This window comes from Macrotis lagotis, chromosome 7 (genome assembly GCF_037893015.1).
Source record: "Macrotis lagotis isolate mMagLag1 chromosome 7, bilby.v1.9.chrom.fasta, whole genome shotgun sequence".
NCBI classification, from domain to species: domain Eukaryota; kingdom Metazoa; phylum Chordata; class Mammalia; order Peramelemorphia; family Peramelidae; genus Macrotis; species Macrotis lagotis.
The window spans coordinates 26,754,830-26,777,394 of NC_133664.1; the positions used below are offsets into that span (position 1 = coordinate 26,754,830).

Sequence of the window (22,565 nt, forward strand, 5' to 3'; positions counted from 1 at the left end):
ATACTTATAGCACATAGTTGGTGATTAAATAATATTTATTGATTGATTAATTTAGACTTCTAAACAAAGACCAAACACATTAAGCAATTTTTGTAGCAAGAATGAAAAGATTATAAATCACAAATATGCCATATTTGGTCCACCAAAACTTGAATTTATTAACACCTGCTTGAGTGTCTGTTCTATGTTTTAAGAGGAAAATATTTTAATAAAAATATTTTCATAATCAGATACACAAGATAAATTTTTGTTGTATACCTTGCAAACCGATAATAAAGCCTAATGGTTTTGAATGTCTTGAAGATTTATTGAGGGTAAAATTCGCAAAACCTTGATAAAGGAAAATTTCCATGGTTATCCTTCTCCACAGCATTCCACAATTGGTTTATTTCCTTTAAAGAGTAAAGAATAGAAAGGGAGAACTATATAGGTTATTTATATTTATTTATCTTTCATTTTTAAAGGAAAATCAATCAATGGATATTGAGGGGAAATGATATTGGAACTGGAATCAGGAAAAATGACCTTAGATCCTCATTAGCAAGGTGACCCTGGACAAGTCACTTAACCTTGTTTGCCTCAGTTTCCTCATCCATAAATTGAGCAGGAGAAGGAAATAGCAAAGCCCCTGCAGTATCTATGTCAAAAAAAACCCAAACCAATAAAAATGAATGGACTATAACTGAAAGGATTGACTGTGGTAGAGATAAGAATCCTCTCTCAAGTTTCTTTAGTGAATCATTCAGTCAATTCCTCAGAACCTATTAAGGAGAAGACCCTTTATTAGATTCTGAAGATGCAGCAACAAAATGGAATATCTCTCCAGGATGTAAGCACCTCTCTCTCTCCCCTGCCTTCCTCCTAGATCCCATCCCAATCTCTATATTTTCTAGTCCTTTCTGAGTCACCCTGGTAGAGTGTGATGTTGGGGAGGAGATTTAGGATTATAAATTCAGAGATGGATGGTGTTTAGGGGTCATCTAGTCCATCCTTCCCTGTCTACCCCCATTTTACTGATGAGAAACTGATTTACCCAGATGTATCACATGGACCCAGTAAAACTGAAACAATCAAGAATGCAGGTTATTGAGGTTTTCTTTTTTAAAAAATCCCACAATTCTCATTAAAAATCAAGTACACCGTCTCTTTATTTTTGCTCTCTATGTTAATATTTAGAGCTTCTGATAGATGTATACTTGTGATTGACGAATATATCATTCCTTAACATGTAACATGATTTCATTTCTACATTTTCAGTTTGATAGTCACTTGGAAAACCAGGTGCTTACCCATGTACAAAATTTTGAAATTATCATTATAATAATGTCTCACTTATTATTATTATGGTTGTAACTTCAGAAAGTGTAAAGGGAGTGTTCCTATTGAAGTATGCATTTCACCAACAGTTTGACTGCTCTGATGTTGAGGATGAATCTGAACAAAAGAAGATAATTTAACAATTATGATCAGTATAACCTATTGTCTTTTGGCTTCTCTTATGCAATGATGCTGCTAGATGGAAAACAATGACTGATTTAGGTTTGGGGTAATAGATGTCTACTCTTTCAAAATGCAAGAAATCTCCCCTTCCCACTTCCACCCCCACCTCCACCCAAGAGGAAGTTTACTAAATCCCCTCTCCCAGCCCAAGAGGTGATCCTGAAAAGGAAGGGGCTGCTCAGGTCTCTGATGCTCTGGGGTGCTCCTGGAAGAGATCTAAAAATGCAAGTTGCCCTTCTAACTATGGGGTATTTTCCATTGAGGTTTTATTGCTGAACCCATGAAAAATGTTTAACAACATTTAATGATGCGACTTCCACATCTCCCTACCATTTACAGAGATGGTGGCTCATTAGGCAGGGAAAGTTGCATAGAATGTATAATTTTTGTTGTCTTTGTTGCTGTGGTATTGACTATATTTGCTAATATGCTTTCTCTTTTTCCTCTTTAAAAAAATAGAATGACTCTCTTGAACAGGAAAAACATAGGGAAAAATTCAAGCAACCAGTGTAATAACAAAAGATTTCAGCAAAATTTATTTAACAAATAAAAAGACAAAAAGCATAACTTTCAGAATGTAGATAACATCTTATTTTTACTTTTATGCCTGAAAAATCAATCTAATTGTATTTATGGTGAGACTATTTTTCAGCCTCTTAAAAACTCAAAAAAAAAATTTACATGCTCTTAATGTGCCTCTTCAAGTGGACAGATATAAACTCTTTCTGAAAACATTCCTACCAGAAGTCAGTTAGAACTCTTAATGAAAGAAGGACTATTTCAACTTTAGTCATCTAAGAAATTGCCAAGAAAGCCAAGAAATGAGGGGTTCAGGGAGGAAGAAACCACCCCCAACGTTCAGGGCTGGACAAGTGGGTGGAGAATGGAAGTATGTGTTCTCTCTATGTTTGGGCTGCAGAAATGATCCTAGAGAGAGAGAGAGAGAGAGAGAGAGAGAGAGAGAGAGAGAGAGAGAGAGAGAGAGAGGAAAGGAAGAGCCTGAGGGAGGGTCTAGAGCAATGGAAATGGAACCTTTATGGCTACAAGGCTGATGGAAGCTGGGGGGAGGGGAGTGAAAAGGCAGGTGTGGTTACCACCCACATCAGTCTGCTGGCATTTTCATACCAGTGGTCTGACTCTAACCCAAGGATTCAAAGTGAGTTAAAGAAGTTTCTATTTAATCCTGGGGAGAAAACCAAGGTGAAAAAAGTATCTGTCATATTAAAGTTGTAAAGGCAGTATTTCATTGTACTTAGGTGTGCATTTCTTTTTTTTTCATATTTTTACTCTTTATCATATAGATTGTAAAAATGCTTAAAAACTGTATCTTAATAGAACAACATTACATTCCTTCCTTGTTTTCTTCCTTTTAATGAATAAGCATTGAAAACAAATTAGATAGGATTAAGTTCCTCATAACCATGTCACTTCAAATAGACATTTCTGTCAAGAAGTATGCATCTTGCCAACAATAACATACAATTTTAATTTTCAGCTGTAATATAAATAAATCAAATATTTACATATCCACAAATGGATGACAGTCTCCATTGTACAAGCTGTGTACTATTAAAAGACTACTCTTTATCCTTTTTTAATTCAATTTTGAATTTTACAATTTTTCTCATAATCTTAGTCTCCCCCCCTCCACAGAAGGAAATCTCATAGTATTTGCATTGTTTGAATGTGTTGATAGAGAAATCATATCCTTAAGGGAAAAAATATATAAGAGATAGCAAAATTAAATAATAAGATAATGGGGTTTTATAATTAAAGGTAATAGGGGCGGCTAGATGGCGGAGTGGATAAAGCACCAGCCTTGGAGTCAGGAGTACCTGGGTTCAAATCTGGTCTCAGACACTTAATAATTACCTAGCTGTGTAGCCTTGGGCAAGCCACTTAACCCCATTAGTCTTACAAAAAAAATAAAATAATTAAAGGTAATAGTTTTTGGTCTTTGTTCAAACTCCACACTTCTTTCTTTGGATACAGATGGTATTCTCCATCACAGATACCTTCAAATTGTCCCTGCTTGTTGCATTGATGGAATGATCAAGTTCATCAAAGTTGATCATCACCCCCATGCTGCTGCTAGGGTATACAATGTTCTTCTGGTTCTGCTCATCTCACTCAGCATCAGTTCATGCAAATCCTTCCAGGCTTCCCTGAATTCCCATCCCAACTGGTTTCTAATAGAACAATAGTGTTCCATGACAAACATATACCACAGTTTGTTAAGCCATTTCCCAACAGAAGGATATTTACTTAATTTCCACTTCTTTGCCACCACAAACAGGGCTGCTATGAACATTTTTGTACAAGTGATGTTTTTACCAGTAGAGGTATTAGATCAAAGGGTATGGACATTTTTTTTTTTGCCCTTTGGGTGTAATTCCAAATTGTTGTCCAGAGAGGTTGGATGAATTCACAGCTCCACCAACAATGTATTAGTATCACAGATGTCCCACATCCTTTTCAACATTGATTATTGTCCTTTCTGGTCATATTGGCAAGTCTGAAAGGTCTTAGGTGGTACCTCAGAGATGCTTTAATTTGCATCTCTGTGGAAAGTAATGATTTAGAGCAATTTTTCATATAACTGCAGATCGCTTTGATTTCCTTATCTGTAAATTGCTTCTGCATATCCTTTGACCATTTGACAATTGGGGAACGGCTTTATTTTTAAATTTGACTCAGTTCACTATATATTTTAGAAAAGAGTCCTTTGTCAGAAATACTAGTAAAAATTGTTTTCTATTTACTACATTTCTTTTGATCTTCGTTACAATGGTTTTTTTTTTCTGTGCAAAACTTTTTAATCTAATGCAATCAAAATAATCTAGTTTGTTTTTAATGATGTTCTCCATCTTTTCCTTGGTCACAAACTGCTTCCCTCTCCATAGAACTGACAGGGAAACTATTCCTTGATCTCCTAGTTTGCTTATAATACTGTTTTTTATGTCTAAATCCTATATCCATTTTGATCTTATCTTGCTATAGGGTGTGAGATGTTGGTCTAATCCAAGTTTCTGCCAATATAATTTCCAATTTTCCCCCACAGGTTTTTTTTTAATTGGAGAGGTTTTATCCCTAAAGCTGAATTCTTTGGCTTTATCAAACAGCAGATCACTATAATCATTTTGTGCTAACTCTTTTGCACCTAGTCTATTGCACTGATCCACCACTCTATTTCTTAGCTAACCAGACAATTTTGATGACTGATGTTTTCTAATATAATTTTGGATGTGGTAGGGATAAGCCACTTTCATTTGCCCTTTTTCCCCATTAAATCCCTGGAAATTCTCAACTTTTTATTTCTCCATATGAGTTTACTTACAATTTTTTCTAGCTCATCAAAGTAATTTTTTGGAATTTTGATTGGTAGGTCACAAAATAAATAATTTAGGTAGAACTGTGATTTTTATTATAATAGCTTGACCTATCCATGAGCACTTGATATTTGCCTACTTATTTAAATCTGATTTTATTTGTGTGAGGAGTGTTCTATAATTATTTTCCTAAAGTTTCTGAGTCTGCCTTGGCAAGTATTTTTGATTGACTGAAGTTACTTTGAATGGGATTTCTCTTTCTACCTCTTTCTGCTGAATCTTGCTAGTCATATATAGAGATGTTGAGGATTTATGAGGGTTTATTTTATATCTTCTGACTTTGCTAAAGTTATTAATTGTTTCTAGTAGTATTTTAGATAATGTTTTGGGGATTCTCTAGAGTGAGAGTTTTGTCTCTTCCTTCGCAATTCTAATTTCTTCAATTTCTTTTTCTTCTCTTATTGCTGAAGCTAATTCCAACACAATATTAAATAGTAAGGTGATAGTGAGAATACTTATTTCACCCCTGATCTTATTGAGAATGCCTCTAGCTTATCCCTATTACATATAATGCTTGTTGATAGTTTCAGATAGATACTGTTTATTATTCTAAGGAACAATCCATTTATTCCTATGCTCTCTAGTATTTTTAGTAGGAATGGGTGCTATATTTTGTCAAAGCCCTGTTCATCATCTATAATGATATGATTTCTGATAGGTTTGTTATTGATATAGTTAATTATACTCACAGTTTTCCTAATATTGAACCAACCCTCCATTCCTGGGATAAATCCTACTTGGCCATACTGTATTATCCTAGTGATTACTTACTGTAATATGTTTTGCTAAGATTTTGTTTAAGATTTTTGCATCTAAATTCATCAGGGAAATAGGTCTATAATTTTCTTTCTATGTTTTGACTCTTTCTAGTTTAGGTATCAACATCTAGGTGTCATAGAAAGAGTTAGACAAAGTCCTGTCTTCACCTTTTTTTCCAATGAGTTTATATAGAATTGGAACCAATTGTTCCTAAAATGAATCTAACCCTGGAGACTTTTTCTTATGGAGTCCATTGATGACTTGCTGAATTTCTTTTTTTCTGAGATAGGCTTATTTAGGTATTTAATTTCCTCTTCATTTAAAGATTCATCCATTTCCTCTGCATTTAAAGATTCATCCATTTCACTTAGATTTTCAACTTCATTGGCATGCAGTTGGTCAAAGTAATTCTAAAATATTACTTTATTTTCCTCCTCACTGGTTAAGTTCACCTTTTTTGGAAGTTCACTTTTTTTCATTATGATACTAGCAATTTGTTTTTTTTATTTTTTAAAGAAATTAACAAGAGGTATATCAGTTTTATTGTTTTTGTCATAAAACCAAATCTTGGTCTTATTTATTAGTTCAATAGCTTTCTTGCTTTCAATTTAAATAATTTCCTCCTTTAATTTTTAGAATATCTAATTTGATATTTAGTTGGGGGCTTTAATTTGTTCTTTCTCTATTTTTAGTTACATATGTAAATCATTCATTTCCTCTTTCTCTAACTTATTTATATAAGCATTTTAAGATATTATATATCCTCTGACAACTGCCTTGACTGTATCCCATAAGATTTTGTATGTTGTTTCATTCTTATCATTATCCAGGATGTCATCATTAATTATTTTTATAATTTGTTTATTCACTAATTCTTTAAAATGTGGTTATTAAGTTTCCATTTAGTTTTAGGTCTATCTCTCCCTAGTCCATTATTGCATGTGATTTTGTTGCATTAAGATATGGGAAGGATGAATACATTATTTCTGTCTTTCTGAATTTATTAAGTTTTTATGCCCTACTACATGGTCAATTTATTGTGAATGCCATGTACTGCAGGACAAAAAGTATATTCCTTTCCATTCTCATTCAATCTTCTCCAAAGGTCTATCATACCTATGTTTTTCTAACATTCTATTTACCTCCTTAACTTCCTTCATGCTTATTTTATGGTTAGATTTATCTAAATCAGAGAGCCGGAGGTTGAGGTCTTCCATCAGTAGAGTTTTGGTATCTATGTCTTCCTGCAGCTCATTCAACTTTTCCTTTAAGGATTTTGATAATATACCACTTGGTACATATATATTGTATTGAAATTGCTTCATTGTCCATAGCACCATTTAGGAGTAAATAATTTCCTTCCTTATCTCTTTTAATGAGATCTATTTTTACAACCACCTTGTCTGAGATAATTAATGCAACCCCTATTTTTTTTCACTTAAGCTGAAGCAAAATATATTTTGCTCCAACCTTTGACCTTTATACTCTTTCTGCTTCAAATGAGTTTCTTTTCATCTGCATATTGTAGGATTCCTGATTTTAATATACTCTGCTTTTTGCTTATGTTTTAGAGGAGGGTTCATCCCATTCAAAGTTATAATTACTAACTCTTTATTTGCTTCCATGCTATCTTGCCTCTGTTTGTATTCTCCCCCCCTTTGCACTTTATCCATATTCCCCAGTCATTTGTTTCTGAATGCTACCACCTTCAGTGTTTTCCCCCTTATATCAAACCCCTTCCCCTTTCTTTCCCTTTTCCCTTTGTCCCTTCTTCCTTCCCTTCCTTCTGTTAGTTTCTCTTTTCCTCCCCCCCTCCTTCTTTCTGCTTTTAATACTTGGAAGATAAGATTAGTTTCTTAACTTAACTGAGTGTGTGGATGTTAACTTTAAGCCAAATATGATAAGAGTACAATTCAGGAGGTTCTCATCTCCTCCCTTCTTCCCCTCTATTGAAATAGGTCCTTTGGACCTGTTAATGTAATGTGATTTACCCCATTCAATCTCCTCCATCCTCCTGTCTCTTTATTGAACCCCTTTTTAAGGATTTATTGTTTTTAAACCATTCTATCAGAGTTGCTGTTAAGTCATGAGTGTTCATTATTTCTAGCTAAGTATATTCTATTTCATGGAGTTACAATTCTCAATAGTTATGAGAGTCTTTCCCCCAGGTGCATATATAACCAGTTTCTTCTTATTGGATAGCAGGCTTTTTTTTACCCTTTTCTTTTAACTTTTCCATGTGTCTCTTTAGTCCACTGTTTGAAGCTTAAATTTTCTATTGAGTTCTGGTCTTTTCATCAGGAAAAGTTGGAAGTCTCCTATTTCATTAAATGTCCATCTTTACCCTGTAAGAGAAGACTAAGTTTTGCAGATAGTAGATTCCTAGATGCATTTCAAGCTCCCTTACTCTTCAGAATATCTCATTCCAGGCCCTTCAATTCCTTAATGTTTATGCATCCACTCCTTTGTAATCCTTATTGTGGCTGCTTAATATTTAAATTGTTTCTTTGTGGCTGCTTGTAGAATTTTCTCTGATAGTTCTGGAATTTGGCCACAATATTGCTTGGTGTTTGGGGATCCCTTTCTGGAGCGGATCAATGTAGTTTTTCAATAACTATTTTTTACCTCTGGTTCCATGATGTCAAGAGCAAGTATCCATTACTAATCCTGTAATATTGATCCAGGCTTTTTTTCTCCTCCATATTTTCAGGGAGCCCAGTGATTCTTAAGTTATCTCTCCTGGATCTATTTTCAAGGTCAGTGGTTTTCCTGATGAGGTATTTTACATTTTCATCTACTTTCTCATTCTTTTATTTTGTTTAACAGATTCTTGTTGTCTCACAAAGCTACTAGTTTCCACAAACTCCATTTTTTTTAGAGAGGAATTTTATTCATTTGCCTTTTGCAACTCCTTTTCCAATTGGTCAATTCTATTTTTGTAGTAGTTTTCCAGTTGTTCAATTGAGGTTTTGAGAGAATTATTTTCTTTTTGCATTTGTCGAATTTTATTTCCCAATGATCTGCTTTCTTGTTGCAAGGTGCTAATTTTCTCTTGAGTATCATTTCCCCAATTTTCCAATGAATTTTTAAACTCCTTCCTGATTTTATCAAGGAATTCTTTTTTGTTTGGAAACCAAATCATATTCTCCTCAGAAGTTCTAGATCTCTCTGAGTTAGGTTAGTTGCCTCCAAGGTATGGACCTTCCCTTCTCAATGGCCTTTCTTCATTTTCCTAAGATCTTGTGTTGGGGAGGGGTTCGTTCACAGATGTTTCATGTTGAGATCCCTAGAGGCTTTGCTCACTGGACTTAGTAACTCAAAGTGGGCTAGCCAGTAGGAGGTACTGGTTGCTTTCTCTGGAGTGTCTGTGACCTTGATTTCAGGCCCTGTCCCTAGGCCTGGAGGGATGGAGGGAGCAGCAGGTCTGAATTATCCTTGAACAATGTAGGCTGGGACCTGGGGCAAGAATGTTAATCTCCCTATTCATTTGAGGGAACTCTGCTACATAAGCTTGAGTCAGAGGGTGGGGTGGGTGGGGCTGTGAATCTGATTGTTCTGGGAAGAGGATTCTACTAAAAAGGATCTCATGGCCCCCAGCTGAGTGAATTGATTCAGCTGTACTCTGCAACTCTCTTTGCTAGAACTTGCCCTCCAGCCCCACTGGGACTCCCCAGACTGGGCTCCCACAGCCAAAGCTTCATAATTTAGTTGGTCCTTGTACCCCGGCTCTCAAAGTCAGCACCTCAACAGCTGATCCTAGGTTAGTCTGGCTCTCTCCTAGTCCCTGCTGGCTTTCTGCTCTCTATCCTCTCTCACCCATGATCCTGGAGACAGACCTTGTCTGTAGATGTTCTTCTCCTACATCCTTTTTCTATTTTGTCAATTGAATTTCTAGTGTGCATTTTTTAAAAATGATCTGTAACAGGATCCCTTGCCCTATTTAGTATTACTATTTTAATTGTTTTGATAAAGAGTTATATTTTTAAATTTTAAAAGGGTGATGAATAGAAAATCATGCCAGCCTCGAGGTGGATAGGGCACTGGACATGGAGTCAGGAAGGCCTGGGTTCAAATTCAGACTGAGATATTTGCAACCTGTGTGACTTTTGACAAATTGTTCAGCCTCTCTAGGACTTTCTTCATCTTAAAAACAAGAGGGTTGGATATAATGATTTTTCCAAGATCCCTTGCAAATATTAACTCTAGGATCCTTTGATCTGGCCCTAAAGTTTGGTTAATCTTTGATCATCCATGATAGTAGCAAACACTAATTATAGATAAAAATAATCAAAGAAGAATTAAACTACCCCATTCCTGAATGGTAAATTTTTAGAAATTTAAAAAATTGTATTTCCTTCCCACTCCTCCCCTCCCCAATAAAAACCCAACAAATGTCTGTAATAGACATCTATAGTCAAGCAAAACTAATCCCTAATCTGGCTCTGTCTCATTCTGCATATTGGAATGGGGAACTTTCTGAGCTACATATTCTACTGACAAGATGATGTCAGACCCATGGACAAAGAGGAATTGTGTAATCAATAGTCCCACCTGATGAAAACTTGCAGCTGTTCTTAAAGACATTCTTTTTGCTAGGAAACTGAAAGTGGCTGCTACTCTCCCCCAATTTTATACATCCTTTACTGAATTAACAACATCAAATTCCCATTGCTTATTAAAACAACCTTCACTAATATTTACTTTGGAAAGTGCAACATGGATGTCTTGTTCTAACTGTAACTATCTTCTTCAGCTTCTGCAGGGATCACTGTGTCCCAGAGAAAAGAATGGCAGAACAGTGATCCCATTCAGCAAATCTTAATTCAGATGTACAAAATTATTTACATCACTGAGGTAGGTGCCCCAACCTGGGTTTTCCCCTTCTTCTCTGATGCCTTTGGGCAGCTCTCCTGATGATGGGCTGCCTTTGGATGTGTTGGAGTAGTGAGTTCTTCCTTTTCTTTTCCTTTTTAGAATGTATTTAAGGCAATAGGGTTAAGTGACTTACCCAAGGTCATATAGCTGGGAAATTATTAAGTGTCTGAGGCTGGATTTGAACTCAGTTCCTCCTGACTTCAGGACTAGTGCTCTATGCACTGTACCATTTAAAATTTCCCATTTCTTTCTTTTTTTTAATTGATATTTTATTCTTCCAGAAAGTTTTTCAATATTCATCCATATGCATATGTATATTCTTAAGTTACATATTTTCCTTCCACCCTCCCTTTCCATCCCCCTCCCCTCAGTGTCAAACAGTTAAGCAAAGACTGTAGATACACATTTGTGTTAAACATGTTTACAGATTAATAATTTTTGGTATGAGGAATTAGGATTAAGGGAAAGAAATACATAAGAGAAAATTTTTAAAAGGTGATTGTCATGTTTATCAGATTCTGAAAGGTTTCTGTTTTGTTTTTCCTCCTCTGAATGGGTATAGCATTGTCCATAGTGAATTTAATGGGGTTGTCCTAGCTCTCTGAATTGTGGAGAGGAGATGCTTCCATCAAGGTTGATCAACTCAAAATGTTTTTGCTAATGTGAACATTGTTCTCTTGGTTATAATCCCTTCAGTCCTTCAGTTGGCATTAGTTAGTGCAATTCTTTTCATGATTCTCTAGAATCTGATCATTTATGAATTTTTTATAGAACAATAGTATTCCATAGAATTCGTGTACCATAACTTGTTTAGCCATTCTCCAACTGATGACTATTCCCTCAATTTCCAATTCTTTGCCTCTTCAAACAGAGCTGCTATGAATATTTTGGAACATGTAGTACTTTTACTAGTTTTGTTTGAAATTTCTTCTAGATATAGACCTAGTATTGGAATTGCTGAGTCAAAGGGTATGATCATTTTTATTTCTTTATGGACAAAGTTCTGTATGAGCAATGAATTCTTAGATATGTCACTCTCCAAGGTTCTGACCCACAGATAAGATCATGAGATAAGTAATTAAGCCTCAGGGATCCTGGATTACATAGTTTCATGATTTCAAGTTATTGTATATTTTTGATGGCAAAATTATATATATGGAACTGGGATTTCAGACAATTAGTCATTCAGATTCTTGGATGAGAGGCTGGCAGAAGGGACTGGGTAATTGTAGGAGAGAGGGGTTAGAGAGACAGAGACAGACAGAGACAGAGAGAGAGAGAGAGAGAGAGAGAGAGAGAGAGAGAGAGAGAGAGAACTGCTTTAACTCTTGGGCTGCAAAGGACTACGATTTGCAGCAGCTCCTACAATGCAAACTTGGTAAGAAGTAATACATACAAGAATGTGCTGGAGACAGACTATCCCTTGATGGTTTTTGAGATCCAATTGTTATAATTTCCATGTGGTTATTGATGGCCCTAATTCATAGTAAATGCTGCAAATCCAGGATTGATTTATTGTTCCATTTATCATCTAGGTTTTTAAAAGTGGTGGAGAAAACTAATAATGGATATTAAGGCTAAAGTGAATCATGTTTTCCTTATTTTTTCCTTTTCCAAAAAAAAGCTGGTTGTTAAATATTGTCTAAATCATGATGTGTTGGATTTGGAGTATGGAGTCTGGGTTTGAATCTCAGCTGTGATATTTAGTGGCTATATGAACTTAGACAAATCATTTGAGAGTTTTGAAATCTCATTTCCTCAGTTATAAAAATGGAGATAGACATATGATTATTCACACAGGAAAAAATCTTCAGGGATTTTTGCATGTGACAACCATTTGTCAGTTAGTGAAACATGGTCCTCTTTTTAAGGTGTTTTTTTTACTGTATAGAATAAAAGATTTAGAATTATAAAGGAAATCAATTATATAGCAGTCCATCAAAATATTTCTTAAAAAGTTCATGGATTCCAAGTTGAAAACCTCCACTCTAAAGCATCAAGAGCTTTTTTTATATCCCCAAGAGCTAAGACAAAGCCTAGAATTAAAAAAAAATTAATGAATAAATGACTTATATGCTATTATTCTTTTTTTTATTATCAGAGTTCCCAAAATATGGGGCACCTCTAAGCTTTTAAACCCTTAAAGTTGGACTAAGACTTTTGGGACATGCCTGTATTGTACCTTTAAAAGATATGGTGGTTGAATTTGCAATTAATTTCTTAAGTCATAAGAGCAATTTGCTATTAGATTATTTGAATGTCCAGTCAGCAACCTTTTATTAAGAAGTTACTATGCACTACAATACTATGTTAAATGCATGAAGATAGAAAGAAATCTACAAAAAGATAGTTGTGATACATAATAATCAGTTATTGTCACAATTATGACATTTACATAGGTGCTTCAGGCATAGTCATGCTTATTATACAGTTGGGGAAACTGAAGTATAGAAAAGCTCAGTGATTTATCCAGATTCACCTGGTTTCTCTGTGTCACAGAGAAGATTCAAACCCAAATTTCATTTGATTATCGATTGAGAGATGGAATAACCTTCAAACAACATCTTGCCCAGTCCCCACAGGGAGCTTGACTGATTTGCTAGTTAATGTTTAAGGAGGTTCTTGAACTCAGCTCACTCTACATCACCCTATCGTTTTCCTGATCTTTGTGTTGCATCTTGTTCCCTCTCAAACTATGAATATTGTTTATTTCTGAACAATTAAATAGCCTCATTACTTTTAAAAAGTTAGAGGAACCATGCGAGATTTTATAAGTCTTGTACAAAACAAAGGCTTCTCATGACAAAGGAGAAGTTTCCTACTTTGGACACATTGGAGGGAGGGGTCTTTGGTATTTTTTTTCTGGGACATGTTTGCCTTTACTTAGGCATCTGGGGACAGCAGTCAGAAGGAGACATTCTGCCCAGGGTTTTCTTTCTTTTTTTCTTTTCTTCTTTATTTTTCTTTATTTTCTTCCATTTGTACATGCATATTTCCAAGTTATAAAATTTCCCTCCATCTTTCCTTCCCAACCCTCTCCCCTCAGTGGGGAACAGTTAAGTTAGCATTTCCCATACATATTTTGTTAAACATATTTATAAATTAGTGATTTTTGGCATGGGAAATTAGAATTAAAGGAAAGAGATACATAAGAGATAATTTTTATAAAGTGTTCATCAGATTCAGTAGGGCTTTTTTTGTGTGTGTTTTGTTTTGTTTTGTTTTGTTGTTTTGTTTTGTTTTGTTTTTCTTCCTCTGGTTGGTGATAATAGAGCCATAACCAGTCTAACACAGATGTCCTAACTCTCTGGACTGTTGAGAGGAGTTGATCCAATCAAAAGTGAGCAGCTCATGTTGTTATTGATGTATACATCCTTCTCTTGACTCTACTCAGCATCAGGTCCTGTAAGTAATTGCATGCTTTCGTAGAGTCCAACCATTTATAGTTTCTTATAGAAGAGTAATATTCCATAGTATTCATGTACCATAACTTGTTTAGTCATTTCCCCATTTGATGGACATCCCCTCAATTTCCATTTCTTTGAACTGCTATGAATATTTTGGAACATATAGGACTTTTCATTTTTTTTTACAATTTCTTCTGGATGTAGTCCTAGAATTGGAATTGCTGGGTGAAAGGGTATGAACAGTTTTATTGCACTTTGGTCATAGTTCTATATTGTTTTCCAGAAAGGCTGGATCAATTCACAATTCCACCAGCAATGTATCAATGACCCAATCCTCTGACACCTTCTCCAACATTGATCATCTTTCCTCTTTGTCATCTGACTAATCTAATAGGTGTGAGATGATACCTCATTCTTATTTTAATTTTCATTTCTCTAATCAATAGTGGTTTGGAGCATTTTTCATATGAAATAGCTTTATATAACTTTAATTTCTTCATTTAAAAATTATCTGTTCATATCCTTTGACCATTAATCAATTGGGGAATGACTTGTGACCTTTTAAATTTGATGCAATTCTCTATATATTTTAGAAATGAGATCTTTATCAGAGCCCCTGGTTGTGAAGATTATTTCCCAGATTACTGTTTTTCTTCTAATTTTGGCAGCATTGATTTTATTAGTGCAAAACCTTTTTAATATAATATATTCAAAACCATTCATTTTTCAGTTTATATTGTGCTCTAATTCTTTTTTGGTCATAAATTTATCCCTTTTCCATGGATCAAATAGATAGAGCATTTTTTGGTCTATAAATTTGTGGTATCACTTTTTATGTCTAAATTCTGTACCAATTTTGACCTTAATTTTGGTATAGGGTATGAGATGTGGATCTATGTCTAGTTTTGCCATACTCTTTTCCAGTTTTCCCCAACAGCCTTTCTCAAATAGTGAGTTCTTATCCCAGAGGCTGATGTCTCTGGATCTGTCAAATAGCCGATTGCTGTAGTCAGTTTCTGCAGTTTCTTTTGAACCTGTCCTGTTCCACTGATCCATTGCTCTATTTCTTAAATGGTACCAGGCAATTTTGATTACTACTGCTTTATAGTATAATTTTAGATCTGGCAGAGCTAGTCCACTTTCCTTTACCTTTTTTTTTCGTCTGTTCCCTTGTTATTCTTGCCATTTTGTTGCTCTGGATTAATTTTGTTACTATTTATTCTAGCATGGTAAAGTAGTTATTTGGTAGTTTGATTGTTATGCACTTAATAAGTAATTTAATTTGGGTAAATTTGTTTTTATTATTTGACATTTTCACAATTATTTAGATCTGACTTTATTTGGGTGAGGAGAGCTTTATAATTCCATTAATCAGTTTCTGGAGTTATCATGGGAGGTATATTCCCAAACAGTTAATATTATCTAGTTACTTTAAATGGAATTTTCCTTCTATCTCTTGTTCTTGGGCTTTGTATTCATATATAGAAATGCTGCTGATTTATGTGGGTTTATTGTATATCCTGCTACTTTGCTGAATTTGTTAATTGTTTCAAGGAGGTTTTAGGGGATTTTCTCAGGTTCTCTAGGTATACTATCATATATGCAAAGAGGGAAAATTTTGCTTCCTCATTGCCAATTCTGATTCCTTCAATTTCTTTTTCTTCTCTTATTGCTACTGCTAGCACTTCCAATAGTATATTGAATAGTAATGGTGATAATGGACATCCTTGTTTCATCCCTGAATTTTTTGGAAATGCTCTGAGCTTATTCTCATTAAATAGAACATTTGTTGAAGGTTTTAGATAGATGCTATTTATTATTTTAAAGAAAACTCTATTCCTCAACTTTCTAGAGTATTTAATAGAACTGAATGCTGTATTTTATCAAAGACTTTTTCAGCATCTCGAGATAATCATATGATTTCTGTTGGTTTTATTATTGATATTTAATTATGTTGAGCATTTTGCTCATTTTGAACCATCTTTGTCTGCATGGTACAAATCCAACTTGCTAATGGTGTATTATGCTGGTAATAACTTACTGTAGTTTCATTGATAAAATATTATTCAATATTTTTGCATCCATATTCACTGGGAATATTGGTCTATAATTTTCTTTATCTGTTTTGGTTCTTCCTGGTTTAGGTATCAGCAGCATGCTGGTGACATAAAAGGAGTTTGGCAGAACTTCTCCTGCTATTTTTAAAAATAGTTTATGTAGAATAGGAATTAATGGTTCCTTGAACTTTTGGTAGAATTCACTTGCAAATCCATCTGGACCAGGAGACTTTTTCTTAGGCAGTTTATTGATCATTTCTTCAATTTCTTTTTCTGAAATGGCATTACTTAAGTAATTTATTTATTCTTCTATTAATTTGGGTGGTTTTTATTTTTTAAATATTCATACATTGTATTAAAATTGTGAAATTTATTGCCACATAGTTTGGCAAAATAGTTCCAAATGATCTCTTTAATTTCATCCTCCTTGGTGGTTAGTTCGTCTTTTTGATTTTTTGATACTGCTAATTTGGTTATCTTATTCCTTTTTTAAAAATCTGCTTAACCAGAGGTTTGGCTATTTTATTGCCTTTTTCATAAAGTCATTTTTTAGTTTTATTTATGGGATCACTGGTTTTCTTGTTTACCATTTTATTAATCTCTCCTTTGATTTTCAGAATCTATAATTTGATATTTGAGGTTGTTTAATTTATTCTTTTTATAGCTTTTTTTAATTCTTACCCAATTCATGGATCTCCTTTTTCTCTATTTTCTTCACAAAGACATTTATAGATATAAAGTTTCCACTGCAAACTGACATGCCTGCATCCCATAAATTTTGGTATGATGTCTCATTGTTATCATTTTCTTAGATGTAATTATGGATTATTTCTATTATTTGTTCTTTGAACCACCCATTATTTAAGATAAAGTTATTTAATTTACAATTCTTGGTTTATCTTTCCCTGTTCCTTTATTAAATGTAATTTTATTGAATCATGGCCTGAGTATGTTATTGTTTCTGCCTTTCTGCATTTGATCAAAAGGTTTTTTGTGCCCTAATACATGGTCAATTTCAGTGAAGATGCCATGTACTGCCAACAAAAAAAGTATATTCTTTTCTATCCCCATTATGTTTTATCCATAGATCTATCATTTTTAAGTTTTCTAAGATTTCATTCACCTTAACTTCTCTCTTGTTTCTTTTGTTGATAGATTTATCTAGTTCTGAGAGAGAGAGAGAAATTGAGGTCTCCCAGTATTAAAGTTTTGCTATTTCTCCTTTTCACTCAGTTTTTCCTCTAGGAATCTGGATGCTATACCACTAGGGGTATACAGATTTAGTAATGATATTGTTTCATTACCAATAGTACCTTTTAAGGAAATGTAGTTTTCCTCCTTATCCCTTTTATTTATTTTTTTTAGAAGACAATCAAAATTTATTCAATGTTACTTTAAGGAAATCTTTTACAAAAAACAGTGAAAAAGTTCCAAAGACTAAGAAAATACTGATATTTAGAGTACAAACAATTACAATGTCAAATAGACTAAACTATTATATAAGGGAATACTTGAATAATGAAAACAACACATGAGTTAGGATCACTTCCTTGTTCTACTAATATGGAATTTAGTCTTTATATTCGCAACATCTGTCTGGAATCTGTTGAAATTTCATTTCACCACGATGGGTTGTTTCTTCCCTTCAATGGGTCTCAGGTTCATTGCTTCTTAAGTACTTTGTGTTCACTCTACAATTTCAAAGTAGTGTAATATTGCCAAGATATACTGAGGCATGAAGATATATCCAGTGTATAATGCCATTCCAATAATGGAAACCAACATGGAATTGAAGACCGTCTTCTCCCAAGGTTCCAGCATGTAGAGCCCCATGAAGAGTGGGTACTGGTAGCAGAACCAAGACATCTGCTGCCAAGCCCTTCCAAGCGTTGTGCCCGCCATCCGAGCCTCCACTGAGAAAGGTGGCTTCCTGAGCCTCGGCGTCTACACCCACTCCCTCCCAGTGAAACCTCTTTCAGCCCATTCAGCCCAAGGAAATGTAGGTGTCACCCCACCTGCTCTCTATCCCTTTTATTGAGATTGATTTTTCTTTTACTTTATCTGAGATCAGTATTGCTACCCCTGATTTTTTTTATGTAAGCAGAGGCATAATATATTTTGCTCCATCCTTTTACCTTTACTTTGTGTATTTATCTCTCTGCTTCAAATGTGTTTCTTGTAAACAACATATTGTAGGATTCTGGTTTTAAATCCATTCTACTATCCACTTTCGTTTTATGGGACTGTTCATTCCATTCACATTTACAGCTGATTACTAATTCTGGATTTCCCTCCATGCTATCATTCCCGATTTATATTTATCTCTTTCCTTTTCTCATATTCCTCCTCACCAAAATTTTACTACCTTTCCCCTCTGACTTTTCTTTTAGGAATTTAACTGCCAGCATATTTTCACTTAAACCTTCCCTTCCCTTTTATCAGTCCCTTCTTCCCTTTCTTTCCTGTTCCCTGTCCCTTCCCTTCCCTATAGGTTAAGTTAGATTTTTAAACTCAGGTATGATTGTATCTTCTTCCCTCACTAGGCTATATCTATTGAATAGAATTTATTTAGCATTCACATTATCCCTTCTTTCCCCTCTAAAATTATAATCTTTGTGCCTTTTCTCTTGGTGCCCTAATATTATTAATCAGGTAGCATCAATCACAGTTTAATTATTTGATTGCTTGATAAACTCCTATTGTTATCAAGATGTCATTACATATTGTTCACTTGATTGCTTGATAAGCAGCATTGACTCAATTTGCATTGAATTATAATTGCAATTATTTTTTGCCTTACCCCCTTTGCAATCATCTTTCAAGTACACACAATCCTCTTCATGAGCCAAAGTATCATCCAAAGCCATATTATTTCTTGAACTATTTGTGGCCCTCCTCCTAGGCTTATTTTATTTCACATTTTATCCCCCTCCCCACCCAGGGAATGTAACATCTTCTTAAGTGAAGCATTGGAAACTGTTTTAATTAACTGAAGGAATTTTTGAAGATATATAAGTACTGGGAGGCTCTGGAGGTCTTACTGAGAACTACACAAATGATTGAAAGTAACAGAGACATTGCCTCATATCTTCACACCTTAAGACACATTACACAAGGTCCTTAGAACCTTGTGATTAAAATGAATCAAAGTATAATGAGACACTTAAGTTGAAGTTAACACCCCTGCTCTTTTTTTCAGGACTTTTTGTCTCAAATATAATGAAGTGTTCTTGGACCCCTTCAATTGAGAGAGAAGAGCCAATTATACTGTATCCTTTAGTTCATTCTCTTCAATTATATTCTATCTTCCAATTTTCCTTAGACAAGTAAAGTTCTAAAGATTATAATTCTTTTATCTTCCCTTTTAGGGACCAACACTTGTTTAAAAGAATTTGTTTTTTTTCAGTCCCTTTTTCATTTACCCTTTTAAAATGTAATTCTTCAATCATTTATTTGGCAATTGAATTCCCTTTTCAGTTTTGGTCTTTGTTTCAGGAAGTTCTGGAAGTCCTGCATTTTATTGAACTTTCATTTTCATTGATCTTTATCCCCGATATAATGAATTTTGCAGGGTAGGTACATTTTGGGTTATGATCCTAGGTCGTTAGCTCTCTGAAATATTTCAGTTCTTCTGATCCTTCAGTGTTGAGACTGAGAAGTCCTGTGTTAGTCCATTGTGTTCCCTTTGTATATGAATTGCTTTCTTTTTGTGGCTTGCTGTTCTCTTCTTTATTTGAGGGTTCTGGAATTTGGCTATTATAGCCCTGGGAAATTTTATCCTGGGGGGTCTCTTTCTGGAGGGGTTCAATGGATTCTTTCAGTTGTTATATTACTATCTTGTCCTAGTAGACGGGGCAATTTTCCCTTATAATTTCCTGCATGATGCTTTCCAGTTTCTTTTATGGAACCAATGATTCATAGATTATCTCTCCTGGATCTTTTTCCAGGTCATCGTTTTCCCTAGAAGGTACTTTACATTTTCTTCAATTTTTTCAGCTTTTTTCATTTTCTTTGATGGAATCTTGTAGTCTTATAGATTCTTCTGTTTTTAACTACTCAAATCTAATTATTAGGTTTTTATTTTTTTCAATTATCTTCTCTTTCCTTTTCCAGTTGGTCATTTTGACTTTTAATGGAATTGATTTCTTTGGTCAACTTTTCACAGTTTTCCAGCATGTCTTTCTTCCATTTTTCTTCTTCCTCTCTACTTTGGTTTTAAATTCTTTTTAAGCTCTTTTATGAGGTTTTGTATTTGAATCCAACTTATAGACTGTTTTTGATACTTCTCCTGTGAGTAATTTTTCACTGCTTTCTTCTTTGGACATAGCACTGGTGTCACCTTTATCTGTGAAGTATTTTTCTATAGTGAGTTCTCTTTTAGCTTTTTTTGTTCATTTTTGTTGTTGTAATTCTGCTCCTGGGATATGTGGAGTATAGATCCAAGCTTTTATTTTGCTGGGCTTGGGGTCTGATCCCTGACTTTTTGTTGGTCAAGATGTTGCCTGTGTAGTCAAGGCCTTGCCTTGCAGAGGTGTGTCTCCTTCTTTATGTCCAGTTTCTGACTTAACAGAGCATTGTTCCTGACCTAGTCCTGTCTTTTACCCTGGTGCTCTCAGGGTTCAGACTTTGTTTGGGTCTGGGATACCCACTGCTGCCATGCTATCTAGCTGCCAGGACCTCTGTTATTATTAAGCTTTCAGGACCTGGATTGCTTTGTGTTTAAAAGCCTCCTGCTGGCTTTCCTGCTCTCCTCCTCCTGGACTTTACTTCTCCTTTTCCCTCAAAGAGATAGATCTTCATTGAAGATCCTCCATGATATATTGAAAACTTCTTTGAATCTTCTCTTCTTCCTGGTGGGATCTGTAGGGTGAATGTCAGAGCAGATGCTTCATTTATCTTTGGCAAGGAAAGGCTCCAGGAGCAGGTTAGCTTTGTGTCACCATCTTGACTCTGCCCTGGAAGTCCACCCAGGGTTTTCCTTACATTGTAAATAGAGCAGACGGCCCACCATCCCTTGCCTGGAGACAAGCAAGGTATCCTTCCTTCAGGGCCTGGGCCAACAGCCTCTTAATATGTTGTATTTACTATCTGAAGATTGTTGTTGTTTTTAAAACCTCCTGTAGAATGTAAACTCCATGAGGTCAGGAACTGTTTCATTTTTCATTATTTCCCTTGGACAATGCTGAACACTTAGTAGGTCTTACCTTTCCAATCTTCTTAGATTTGACTCCCCACCATGAACTCTTCAATCTACTTACACTGAACTACTGGCCATTCCCTGCATAAAAGCCTCCTTCTCTGATATCCCTCATGCCTACAACCCTCCATGCTTCAACTCCACCCTGACTTCCCTGACCTCCTTCCAAGTCTCAGAATGAATCTTTACTCAGAGCCTTTCCTCTACTCCTCTTTGCCTTCTCTGGAAATTATCTCTGATTTATCCTTTATATGTAGTTTACTTTTATAGATTTGTTTGCTTGTTTCCCCATTAGATGTGAAGCTCTTTTGCCTCTTTTTGTACCCCTATTATTCAGCACAGTGCCTGGTCTTTAAGACTTGCTTATTAATTTATTGAAATGCATGTGGGCATGAGTTCCCCTCTCTCCCACTACCTGGGCAGTGGGTCTCAGCTTGGGGACCACTTCCCCTGGAGCTCATAGGGAAGCAGGCATGTATCTGAGGACCTCTGCCAATGAGAAGAGAGGGATACCAAGGAGATTTTTCTGGTGGATTTTTATCCAAATAAATACAAACACTTTTTAGGGACAAAAGTTCATAGAAATAAGGATAGTTTTATATCCTTTATCCAAGTAAATTAGGATATGACTCTAAAATCCTGAAGCATCACATATCTTTTGAAGTACTTAACACATTTTACCACTTTTGCTGTTATTTGTCTTGACATAAGACTGTAAATTTCCTTAATAATAATGATTATGATGATGATGGTGGTTATGGTAATAATGATGGGAATGGTGATGATGATAGTGTGGTGATGGTTATGATGCTGATGGTAATGATGGTGATGATGATTATTCAATGATGATGATGGTGATGATGGTAATGCTGGTGATGGTAAGGATGAGATGGTGGTGATGGTAAGAATGATGGTGATGGTTGTGATGATAATGATGGTGATGGTGATGGTGATGATGATGATGATATTGGCAGTGATGGTCACAACTTGAATTTGCTTAGGCTCTTCATGCTTTCTCATAGGATCCTCACAAAATACTTGGGAGGCAGGAGTTTTTATTATTCACATTTTACAGAAGACAAAACTGAAGTTGACATAAATTAAATGACTTGTCCAAAGACATACTTTGAATTTGAACTCATATCTTTCAGACTCCAAGTTCAGCATGCAGCTAGTGCATAAAGTACTGGGGCCTCAGGTCAAGAAGAACTGAGTTCAAATCTGGTCTCAGATATTTCTTAGCTGTGGGACCCTGTGCAGCTGACTTGATCTCTGTCCACCTCAGTTCCTGGTGAGGATCACCAAAGATTTGAAAAAGTGTATTTTGCCTGTCACCTGAGAAGTACTTAATAAAGGTTTATTCAATTTCCCTTCCCCCACT

At 35.1% G+C, this 22,565-nt stretch overlaps 2 pseudogenes; one reads left to right on the plus strand and one right to left on the minus strand.

The window, feature by feature from the left end:
• Positions 1–22,565, plus strand: part of LOC141494009 (serine/threonine-protein kinase Nek10-like) — a 244,377-nt pseudogene that overhangs the window by 182,244 nt on the left and 39,568 nt on the right.
• On the minus strand, positions 17,674–17,889 carry LOC141493640 (serine palmitoyltransferase small subunit A pseudogene; annotated as a pseudogene).